Genomic DNA, 11,933 nt, shown 5'->3' on the forward strand with positions numbered 1-11,933 from the left:
AATATGTTTTTTCACTTGAATCTGTATATGATTACTAAAACAAAAAAAACGAATATGCAAGTCTGTATGTTATTCATATGTGAATAACATATAAAAATTATATATATTTGTGAAAACACATTGTAATATTCATATGTGAATATACTATGTAATATTTATAAGTGAATATATAATCTAATTTTTACAAGTGAATATACTATGTAATATTCACATGTGATATACCATGTAATACTATGTAATATTCATATATTAAAATATTATCTAATATTCATAAGTGAATATATCATCTAATATTCACAAGTGAATATACTATGTAATATTCACAAGTGAATGAATCGTCAAATATTTAAATATGAATATACTATGTTTAGTATATGCTATATTCATATATGAATGATACTTAAAATGTAAAAAAAAAAATTAATCATAGTTTTTGTTCATAAGTGAATAACGAATGTACTGTAGAAAAAACTTGATTTATTTTTATTCACTTATGAATAACGATAGCTGAAAATATAAAAAAAATAAATTTTTTATTTTATTTTAAAACTATATCAATATGGATATCTATTTGTAGAGAATAAAAAATCATAAATTTTGGTATATTTAAAATAATTTTTCGATAAAAATAGCTTCTTAAAAATTAAAAAAAACGAAAAAGACTATGTTTTTGTATATATTAAGGTAATGTTTAGCGTAGTTTAAGGAAACATGTTTTGTTTGAAAACACATGTTTATTCTTTTCCCATTTCTGCTGGTACGACGGAGACTTTTGCGGCAAAAATAAATGAGTGACTGAGAATGATTCCCCCATTCTCAACCTTTTTTTTATCAATTGAACTCTCCCATATATATATATATATATATATATATATATATATATATATATATATATATATATATATATATATATATATATATATATATATATATATATATATATATATATATATACCAAATTATCTCATGAACGTTGACATAAATGCAATTGCACTTTGCTAAGGACATGAGCATGCAAAAATATTTTAAGGGAAATGGACTTAATAAGGTAATTATTTTTTTCTTGTACACATCTAGGTAACGAACTTTTTGAAAGTGTTCACATATGACCATTATTAGTGGTTGTAGCAGGTTACATGGTCATATGTGAACACTTCCAAAAAGTTTGTTACCTAGATGTGTACAAAAAAAAGATTCTTACCCAGACGTGAACACACCGAAAAGGTAAAAGTAAATTACACTAATGGTCCCTGTAGTTTGGGTAATTTGTGCATTTGGTCTCTAACTTATGTGAACACTTCCAAAAAGTTTATTACCTAGATGTGTACAAAAAAAAAGATTCTTACCCAGACGTGAACACACCGAAAAGGTAAAAGTAAATTACACTAATGGTCCCTGTAGTTTGGGTAATTTGTGCGTTTGGTCCCTAACTTAATTTGTAACTTGGATGATCCCTACTGTTTATTCTTGTTATGCGTTTGGTCTCTATTTTACCTCAAAAGACTATTGTGCCCTTTTTTAATTTATTTTTTAATTAATTTTCTTATTTATGTATTTATTTTTTATATATTTTAAAAAATTAATAGGTCCCACATCAACGTCTTCGGTCTTCAATATCCCTTCTTTTTTCGGTCAATCACTCTGGCGAACCAACCCCACAACCCAATGTCTCTTCGTTGAATTTTCCACCACCACAACCCAATATAAGGGTTGTGGGGCTGGTTCGTCAGAGTTGAAGGACCGAAAAAAGAAGAGATAGTGAGGACGTTGATGTCATTAAAAATGAAAAGGAAAGAGAAGTTGAGGAAGATGAGAGATGAGATGGTGACTGGTGGGACCGAGCTTAAATTTCTCAGATGTGGTTTCAGGTTTAGGGTGAGGAGAAACAAATATGTGGGGTCTATTCATTTTTTAAAATATATAAAAAAAATAAATACATAAATAAGAAAAATAATTAAAAAAAAAGGCACAATAGTCTTTTGAGGTAAGATAGAGACCAAACGCACAACAAAAATAAACATTAGGGATCATCCAAGTTAAAAAATAAGTTAGGGACCAAACACAAAAATTACCCAAACTATAGGGACCATTCGTGTAAGTTACTCATACCTTTTCGGTTTGTTCACATCTGAGTAACTATCTTTTTTTGTACACATCTAGGTAACGAATTTTTTTGGAGTGTTCACATATGATCATTATGACCGAATGTAACCTGCTACAGCCGGTCATAATGATCATATGTGAACACTTCCAAAAAGTTCGTTACCTAGATGTGTACAAAAAAAAAGATAGTTATCCAAATGTGAACAAATCGAAAAGTTAATTACCTTATTAAGTCCATTTACCATATTTTAATCTTTTACTTTTATACCATGTCAGGCTACATAATTACCAATCAAATGTTTAAAACAATAAAAAAAGGGGAAAAACTTAAAAAAAAAAAAAAAAACCCCTATATATTATACCCAAATGCTTAGAAAAACCCTTTTATATATATATATATATATATATATATATATATATATATATATATATATATATATATATATATATTTGTACACATTAACAATTATTATTTCTAATTTGATTGTTTTCAATCTTTGTGACCGGTTAGCCCAAAGCTACCGGTAACACAACTTTTGTACGCATTAATCATTATGCATTAACCAATATTCATCATCATCTTCATCCGGACCTATTGAACTGCCGAACACCACCACCCTGCCGTCTCTGCTGCTGTATTTTTCGGTTCATCCCCACCCCCGAGATCACCACTGCTACCCAACCACGAACCACCATTAATCGAAACCCACAACTCATATCCTCCATTCTGTTTTGCCGAGAACCAAAGAAAAGACAGAAAAATAGTTGTTTTCCTTGTGGTTTCAGATGAACAAAAATGAAAAAAGAAAAAAAAATCACAGAACAGGAGACCATCACCCTCGTAGAGCCCACTGTTCATCATCTCCTTTGTTTCAAACCTCTAAACTTGCAACAAAAACTGGAAAACAAAACCCAAACAGGAAGAAAAAAGACGAATCACAAAACAGAACAAGAAAATAATAAAAGAAATTTGAGAATTTCTTTTTGTATATTGTTGCTACCTGTGACAACCCTATTTTTCCCAAAAAGCATTATAAACACTCGAAAGCTAAAAACAACGAAATTAACCTCGAAAATAAAGTGTTCAAGTATCTAAGTTGGGATGCATCGAATATTAGATATCATGCCAAGGTTTCCAAAAACATAAAGAACGCTCAAAACCGGGTTACATTGAAGAAATTATAACCACTCGTATATTTACGACGCGACGTTAAAACATTTTTTTTGACGTAAAAAGTAGAATCTCAATAAAATGCATTTTTAAGCCTTAAGTATCTAAACAAAAGTCGTAGATCTCGTTGAAAGGTGAACGTACATAAAAGGATCGCCCAAATTGGACCTCGTATGAAGAAGTTACGAATTTTCAAAGTTTCGTAACAGTAGTAGAGGGCTAAAAAAAAAAAACTCGGATTGAAGATCGAGTGTTATTTAGCTAACGCAACCTAAACGAAAGTTGAAGATCTCCTCAGTAGTAATAAAACAATAAAAAGACAAACGAAAACCGACGTCGAATAAAGGACCTATGAATTTTTAACGAACTTTAGGAGGCCCGGCCTATTAAAAATATATCATTAAAAATAAAGTCAAAACTAGCCGACGGAGTCTAAAGGAAAGTTGTAGAGCATAATCTCACCTACGCGTGGATATAAAGAACGCGAAAAACGGAGCTCGTACGCAAAAGTTACGGAATTTAGAAGTCGGAAGCAGGGATTACGCCCCGCGTACTCTGGGAGTACGCCCCGCGTACTAGACCCAGAGTCGAGTCCCATCGGCCCGCCCAAGCTACGCTTAACTAGCCAGGAGTCGTAAGCCATGACGCCATATTACGCCCAGCGTAACGACGTACGCGCCGCTCCAAAATTACGCCCCGCGTACTCACTCTTCCAGCACTATAAATAGATGGCATGAGCTCGAGTCTTTGCACACCTTTCTCAAATCCCCAGTTACTCTCACACACTTCCAAGCACAAGAAGCTATCCCGACGACCTCGGTTTCCGCACTCGAGCCCCGACGAAAGATTTACGCTGCAGAGATTCCCGAAGAGCCCGACGACGCAACCATCCGCGGACGAAGTTCTGCTCAACCCTAGCCTCTCTCTTCGAAACGAGTGAGTTCATACCCCTACTTTTCAATTCTTTTCACATTTTAGGGGGGGAAATACAAGTACATTACAAATCAAAGTATTATTTTTATAATATCGTTCTTATAGAGTGTTGATACAAAAATAACTTTATGTTTTAAAGGGATATTATATCACCAAGTTATTATTACCAAATGGGAACATACTTTTGACAAACTATAATGAGCATAGTATTCAAGTGATTCATACATTTTACATATACATCTCGACAAATGAAATGCTTTCAAAAGAAGTACAGTCTTTTATCATCGTAAATCTGTTTATACCTAGTAATGTGAGACAGCTTCACGTACGTTCGAGTATGCATTATTAAGTCCTGTATTATATACCATAATCCCTTGTAGGGGGAGCGTGATACTTGTGTATAGATCTATACGGGATTGACAATCCCACACCTAAGCTGTTAGCTACAGCTAGGCCGGCGGGCCTGGGGTGACAAATGTCATAACAGTTCCAACGCCTGAAGAACGTTGTTACAGGCCAACAATGTCATTAGCATGGTTATAAAACTCACATAAAAGTATAAAAACAAGTTAGATTTACGAGATTCATACATGCATTTCAGTTTTCCATTTTATTGTTAATACAAATGTTATCACTATTATTCAAGCATGGAAAACACTAATGCACTCTAACACGGGAAACTTTTCAAATCATCTATAGAAAATATTGGATTTTCTGAAAACCTCGTTCATCGATTTACTATCAAAAAGGACATACTTTTCAATGCAAAACACTTATGAACTCACCAACTTAATTGTTGACACTTTTTCGAAACCACTTGTATTTCTCAGGGAATCAGTAATACAGGTAACTACCAGCTTTTGGAGAAGGAAACACTAAAGATGTTTTATTATTGAACATTTATCATCTCATTGTAATATTCTTTTGCTATTATGTATAACGCAACAACATACGTTTTCATTATATATGTGATGGTTGTGTTACTTTCTTTACAATATTCAATGGTTGTGATACTACGTGAAGTCATCCACCCCCGAATGTTTCCGCCATTCTGGTTTGGGGGTGTGACAGATTGGTATCAGAGCATTGTTTATAGTGAACTAAGTATATCGAACCACATACGATATACAAACTATAAATGCAAAGGGGACCAAAAACCCTCTGGTGAAGCATTTTCATGAACAAAATACATTCTTTTAAAGATATACATTTTTACAAGCATGCATAAATCTCGTATCATAACAAGTTTTACTAAAAAGTATTACGGCAAGTTACGACACTACGATTGAGCATCGGGGTATGTAATCATGTCGAGAATAAATATAGCCTGATCAACTATATTTATCCTGGATTTGACCAACGTACGTCGAGGAATGGTCGTAGTGGACAACAAGCCGAAAACTTACCAAATACAAAATTGTTCTAGTTTCGCCAAGTTGAAATAGTATAGAAGTATTATTAAAAATAGTTGTACAATAAAAATTATAGTTAAAAATAATAAGTCGCTAAATAGAAATTTCTTTTCTTATAACGTTCTCATACATCTATCCTAGTACAGACAAATGGCCGGGTTCCATTTACCAGGAGATCCCTACTACCCAAACCAAGGCAACGGCGGTTGGATAGAAGAAGACCCGGAGGAAGACCCAGAGGAAATCGAAGAAGAGGTCGAGGAAGAATTCGAAGTCGAAGTCGGAGAGGAGTTCGAAGTCGACGAAGAGATCGTGGAGATTTCTAGCGGGACAGACTCCGAGCCAGAAGTGTACAACCCTCCCATCCCTCATCCTCCCGTAATCAGACCAGATCAACCGGGACCCCTCCCCATCTGGGGAAGCCACCTCTACTACTGGAGCCGCCAACAAGGTGTACGCCCTCCATTCGGCATGTGTCGGGATTTTTACAACGTCAGTGGGGGAGGCTCAGCAGATCGAGCACTTCCTGTCGTCGTGAATGCTATAGCTAACCAGAACTACCAGGCGGACCAACAAGCAGCCAGAGTTCGTGAAATCAATGCTGCTACCCAAGGTAACGCCGCTGACATCCGCCGTTTGGAAGGACTACATGAGAATACCCAAATCTACACGGGAACACTTCAGAACCAAATGATAGTGGCTCTGGCAGAAATAAGAGGGATGAAGGAACGACAAGCGGATTTTGAGAGGCGACTAATGGGAGTCAAACGGTCGGATGCCGAGTCTAGCTCCAAACGCCGCAAATAGAGCTTGTTCGATGCCCAACAATTTTGTTATAGATTAGGATTTCGGATAAAAGTTTTTCCTTTATTTCCCTGTTGTATCCGTAATCGGAGATCTCTAGGAGGATCAAATTTTTCCCGAACAAGATATGTAATGTAACACACCTCAAGTGTGACCTATATGAATGAATATGAAGTATTTCTTATTATATACCTCTCAAAAATTACGAGTTTTAAATTTCTATGCCTACCTCGAAACCATAAACTAAAGTCAAAACAAATAACAACTAACACACGATTGTCAAAACATTAGAAACTTATAATATTCATTCTTATTTTTCTCTACCAGAACATGCCTCCTCGTAGATCAACACGCAGAAACTCAACTTCAACACCACCTCCACCACCTCCTCCAATTATGGACACCGTTATGTTCCAGACTGCTGTAACCGCTGCTGTAAATGCAGCAATGGCTCAAATGAGCAACAACGGATCGGGGGGAGGAACAGACAGTTTTACAAACGGCCAAGGTCAAAGTCGTTCAGGGGTATGCACTTACAAAGACTTCACCAACGGAAAACCTATTCCCTTTTGCGGGACTGGGGGGGGGGTATTGGCTCTATCTCAATGGATAGAGAAAACAGAAGCTGTATTCGAAATCTGTGCATGTCCTGAAGAAAGCAAAGTAAAGTTCGCCGCTTTTACTTTCTCTGAACGCGCCCTGACATGGTGGAACGGCCACGTCCAGACACTAACCCTGGTGGTGGCAAACTCCATGGGTTGGGAAAACCTGAAAAGAATGCTCCTTCGAGAATACTGCCCAAGAGGCGAGATTCAGAAGCTTGAACAGGAACTGTGGAACCTCTCGATGGTAGGATCGGACATAGCTGGTTACACCAACAGGTTCAGTGACTTAATAACACTTTGCCCAGGAATGTTAACCCTGGAGAGCCAGAAGGTTGAGAGATACATTTGGGGACTATCACCCCAACTTCGAGGAAGTGTGCTAGCTTCCAGACCCTTGACTTTCGCCAGCGCCAAGGAACTAGCGCAATCTCTTGTTGATCATGGTGTCTGTCAAGGAGTCGCGGCGATTATGGCTGAACCAACCAAAGGGAACAGCAACAATGAAATCAATGCCAACAACAACAACAAGAAGAAATTTTGGAACAAAAGGAAGGGGCAAACTTCACAAGAACCTTCAAAGAAACAAATGGTTGCGGTTTATGCTGCTACTACCCCCACCACAACTCCTGCTACCTCTGCGCCAACAAAACCATATGCAGGGATTCTGCCCAAGTGCAGCAAGTGCAACTACCATCACCATGGTATTTGTCGCGAGATGCACTGCAAGAACTGTGACAGGAAAGGGCACACAGCCCGTTTCTGTAAAGCACCGGCACGACCAATTACTCAGGTTCCTGGAACTGGGGTAAGCCGGGCATGTTATGGGTGCGGAGAGACTGGACACTTCAGGAGGGATTGTCCCAAGGAAAGGAATATTGGCGGTGTGGGGAGAGTGCTGGCAGTAGGACAGAGAGAAGCAATAGCGGACCCCACGGTGGTTACGGGTACGTTTCTACTCAACAACACTTATGCATGCATACTTTTTGACTGCGGTGCGGAGAGAAGTTTTGTGAGTCATAAATTCAAACACCTACTTAATCAAGAACCCCAACCACTCAATAAAATATTCACTGTAGAAATGGCAAACGGTAAAACAGAACACGCAAACGATTTATACGTAGGGTGCACACTAAATTTAAACGAGCACTTGTTTCAAGTCGATCTTATGCCCATTTCCATAAGAAGTTTCGATGTCATCATCGGTATGGACTGGTTGAGCCTTCACCATGCCGATATCCTTTGCCACGAAAGGGCTGTTCGCTTAAATCTGCCAAACAGTGAAACTCTTGTCATTTATGGCGACAAACCTAGTTCAAGTTTACAAATCATTTCCTGTATTAAAGCACAAAAGTATCTTCGTAAGGAATATCATGCCTTTCTAGCCCACGTAGTAGACAAGAAACGAGAATCGAAAAACATTAAAGATATTCCGGAAGTCTGCAACTTCCTGGATATTTTCCCAGAAGATCTTCCAGGAATCCCACCGGAACGTCAAGTCGAGTTCAGAATCGACTTAATCCCCGGGGCTACCCCTGTAGCAAAGTCGCCGTACCGTTTAGCTCCAGCCGAGATGCAGGAACTATCCAGTCAATTAAACGAGCTGCTAAGCAAGGGATTCATCAGACCAAGTTTCTCACCATGGGGAGCGCCAGTCCTATTTGTGAAGAAGAAGGACGGATCCTTTCGCATGTGCATCGATTATCGGGAGCTAAACAAACTCACAATCAAGAACCGATATCCCTTACCGCGCATAGACGATCTATTCGACCAACTGCAGGGGGCAAGCTACTTCTCAAAGATCGATCTAAGGTCTGGTTATCACCAACTACGAGTACTGGAAGGAGACATCCCCAAAACGGCTTTCCGAACACGTTATGGTCACTACGAATTTGTGGTAATGCCCTTCGGATTGACGAATGCTCCAGCAGTGTTCATGGACTTGATGAACCGAGTATGTCGTCCCTTCCTGGACAAGTTCGTGATCGTGTTCATAGATGATATACTCATCTATTCAAGAAGCCAGGAAGAACACAGCAAACACCTCCGCCAAGTATTGGAAACATTAAGGGCAGAGAAACTTTACGCAAAATTTTCCAAATGTGAATTTTGGATTCGGGAAGTGGATTTCCTAGGACATGTTGTAAGCAAAGAAGGAATACACGTGGACCCCTCCAAAATAAAGGCAATAGATAGTTGGACTACTCCAAGAACCCCTACAGAAATCCGGCAATTTTTGGGACTCGCCGGGTATTACCGAAGATTCATACCGAACTTTTCAAAGATTGCCAAGCCACTTACCACCCTAACCCAGAAGAATGTGACCTTCGACTGGGGAGAAAAACAAGACAGTGCATTTCAGACACTAAAGCGAGCCTTATGTAGTGCGCCCATCCTAACCTTGCCAGAAGGAACGGAGGACTTCGTGGTCTATTGTGATGCTTCAAACCAAGGACTTGGGTGTGTCTTAATGCAAAGAGGGAAGGTCATCGCCTACGCCTCAAGACAACTAAAGACGCACGAAGTGAACTACACAACGCATGATCTTGAGCTAGGAGCAGTCGTCTTCGCTCTGAAGATATGGAGACACTATCTCTACGGCACAAAATGTACCATCTTCACTGATCATAAAAGCCTCCAACATATCCTCAACCAGAAGGAACTCAACATGAGACAGAGGCGATGGGTAGAACTACTAAGTGATTACGAGTGCGAAATCCGATATCACCCCGGAAAGGCTAATGTAGTGGCTGATGCACTCAGTCGGAAGGAGTACTCAGGTCGCCGAGTGAAATCCCTAACTATGACAATCCATTCACACCTGTTCACGCAAATCAAGGAAGCCCAAATAGAAGCCTTGAAAGCCGAAAATGTGACAGGAGAAGCCCTAAGAGGAATGGATAAGAACCTTGAGACCAAGAACAACGGAATTCGTTATTTCATGGATCGAATTTGGATACCGAAGTTTGGTGGATTCAGAGAAATCGTTATGGACGAAGCCCATAAAACACGATACTCCATACATCCCGGCTCCGATAAGATGTATCTCGATCTCAAGAAATTGTACTGGTGGCAAAACATGAAAGCCGAAATTGCTACCTACGTAAGCAAATGCCTAACATGTGCCAAAGTCAAGGTGGAATATCAGAAGCCCTCGGGTTTATTACAACAACCAGAAATACCCGAATGGAAGTGGGAGCGGATAACCATGGATTTCATAACAAAGTTGCCCAAGACAACAAGCGGACTCGACACCATTTGGGTAATTGTCGACAGGTTAACTAAGTCAGCACATTTCCTACCGATCAAAGAGACGGATAAATTGGAGAAGTTAACAAGAACATACCTCAGAGAAATTGTACGACTGCATGGTGTGCCCATGTCCATTATCTCGGACCGTGATAGTAGATTCACCTCAAGGTTCTGGCAGTCGCTACAAAAAGCTTTGGGGACAAGACTAGACATGAGTACCGCTTATCACCCACAAACCGACGGCCAGAGTGAGAGAACTATACAAACCCTAGAAGACATGCTGAGAGCTTGCGTAATCGACTTTGGCAAAGCATGGGACACACATCTACCATTGGTCGAATTCTCGTACAACAATAGCTACCACACCAGCATCAAGGCTGCCCCGTTCGAAGCCCTTTATGGCCGCAAATGCAGGTCACCTTTGTGCTGGGCCGAAGTGGGGGACACGCAACTAGCAAAAGGACAAGCAACTGACAACACGCTCACTGGACCAGAAATCATAAGGGAGACTACGGAGAAAATTGTTCAAATCCGAGAACGTCTAAAAGCATCAAGAGATAGACAAAAGAGTTACGCAGATAAGAGACGCAAACCCTTGGAATTCCAAGTTGGAGACCATGTCCTACTCAAAGTCTCACCTTGGAAAGGCTTAATACGCTTCGGAAAACGTGGAAAACTGAACCCTAGATACATCGGACCATTCGAGATCCTTGCCAGGATCGGTCCAGTGGCTTACAAACTTAGACTACCTCAGGAACTCCACAACGTACACCCTACCTTTCACGTATCAAATCTAAAGAAGTGCTTATCCGACGAGACCCTTGTCGTCCCTCTAGACGAAATTGCAATAAATGAAAACCTTCAATTTGTGGAGGAACCAGTAGAGATCATGGATCGGGAAATCAAAAGGACTAAACAAAGCCGCATACCCATTGTAAAGGTCCGCTGGAACGCCAAGCGAGGACCTGAATACACCTGGGAACGCGAAGATCAGATGAAACAAAAGTACCCGCATCTTTTTCCTAAAAATGTAAACTCTATCTTAGATTAAATTTCGGGACGAAATTCCCTTAACAGGGGGATGATGTGACAACCCTATTTTTCCCAAAAAGCATTATAAACACTCGAAAGCTAAAAACAACGAAATTAACCTCGAAAATAAAGTGTTCAAGTATCTAAGTTGGGATGCATCGAATATTAGATATCATGCCAAGGTTTCCAAAAACATAAAGAACGCTCAAAACCGGGTTACATTGAAGAAATTATAACCACTCGTATATTTACGACGCGACGTTAAAACATTTTTTTTGACGTAAAAAGTAGAATCTCAATAAAATGCATTTTTAAGCCTTAAGTATCTAAACAAAAGTCGTAGATCTCGTTGAAAGGTGAACGTACATAAAAGGATCGCCCAAATTGGACCTCGTATGAAGAAGTTACGAATTTTCAAAGTTTCGTAACAGTAGTAGAGGGCTAAAAAAAAAAAACTCGGATTGAAGATCGAGTGTTATTTAGCTAACGCAACCTAAACGAAAGTTGAAGATCTCCTCAGTAGTAATAAAACAATAAAAAGACAAACGAAAACCGACGTCGAATAAAGGACCTATGAATTTTTAACGAACTTTAGGAGGCCCGGCCTATTAAAAATATATCATT

Source organism: Lactuca serriola, chromosome 7 (assembly GCF_051521515.1).
Source record: "Lactuca serriola cultivar US96UC23 chromosome 7, Lser_US96UC23_V15, whole genome shotgun sequence".
NCBI lineage: Eukaryota > Viridiplantae > Streptophyta > Magnoliopsida > Asterales > Asteraceae > Lactuca > Lactuca serriola.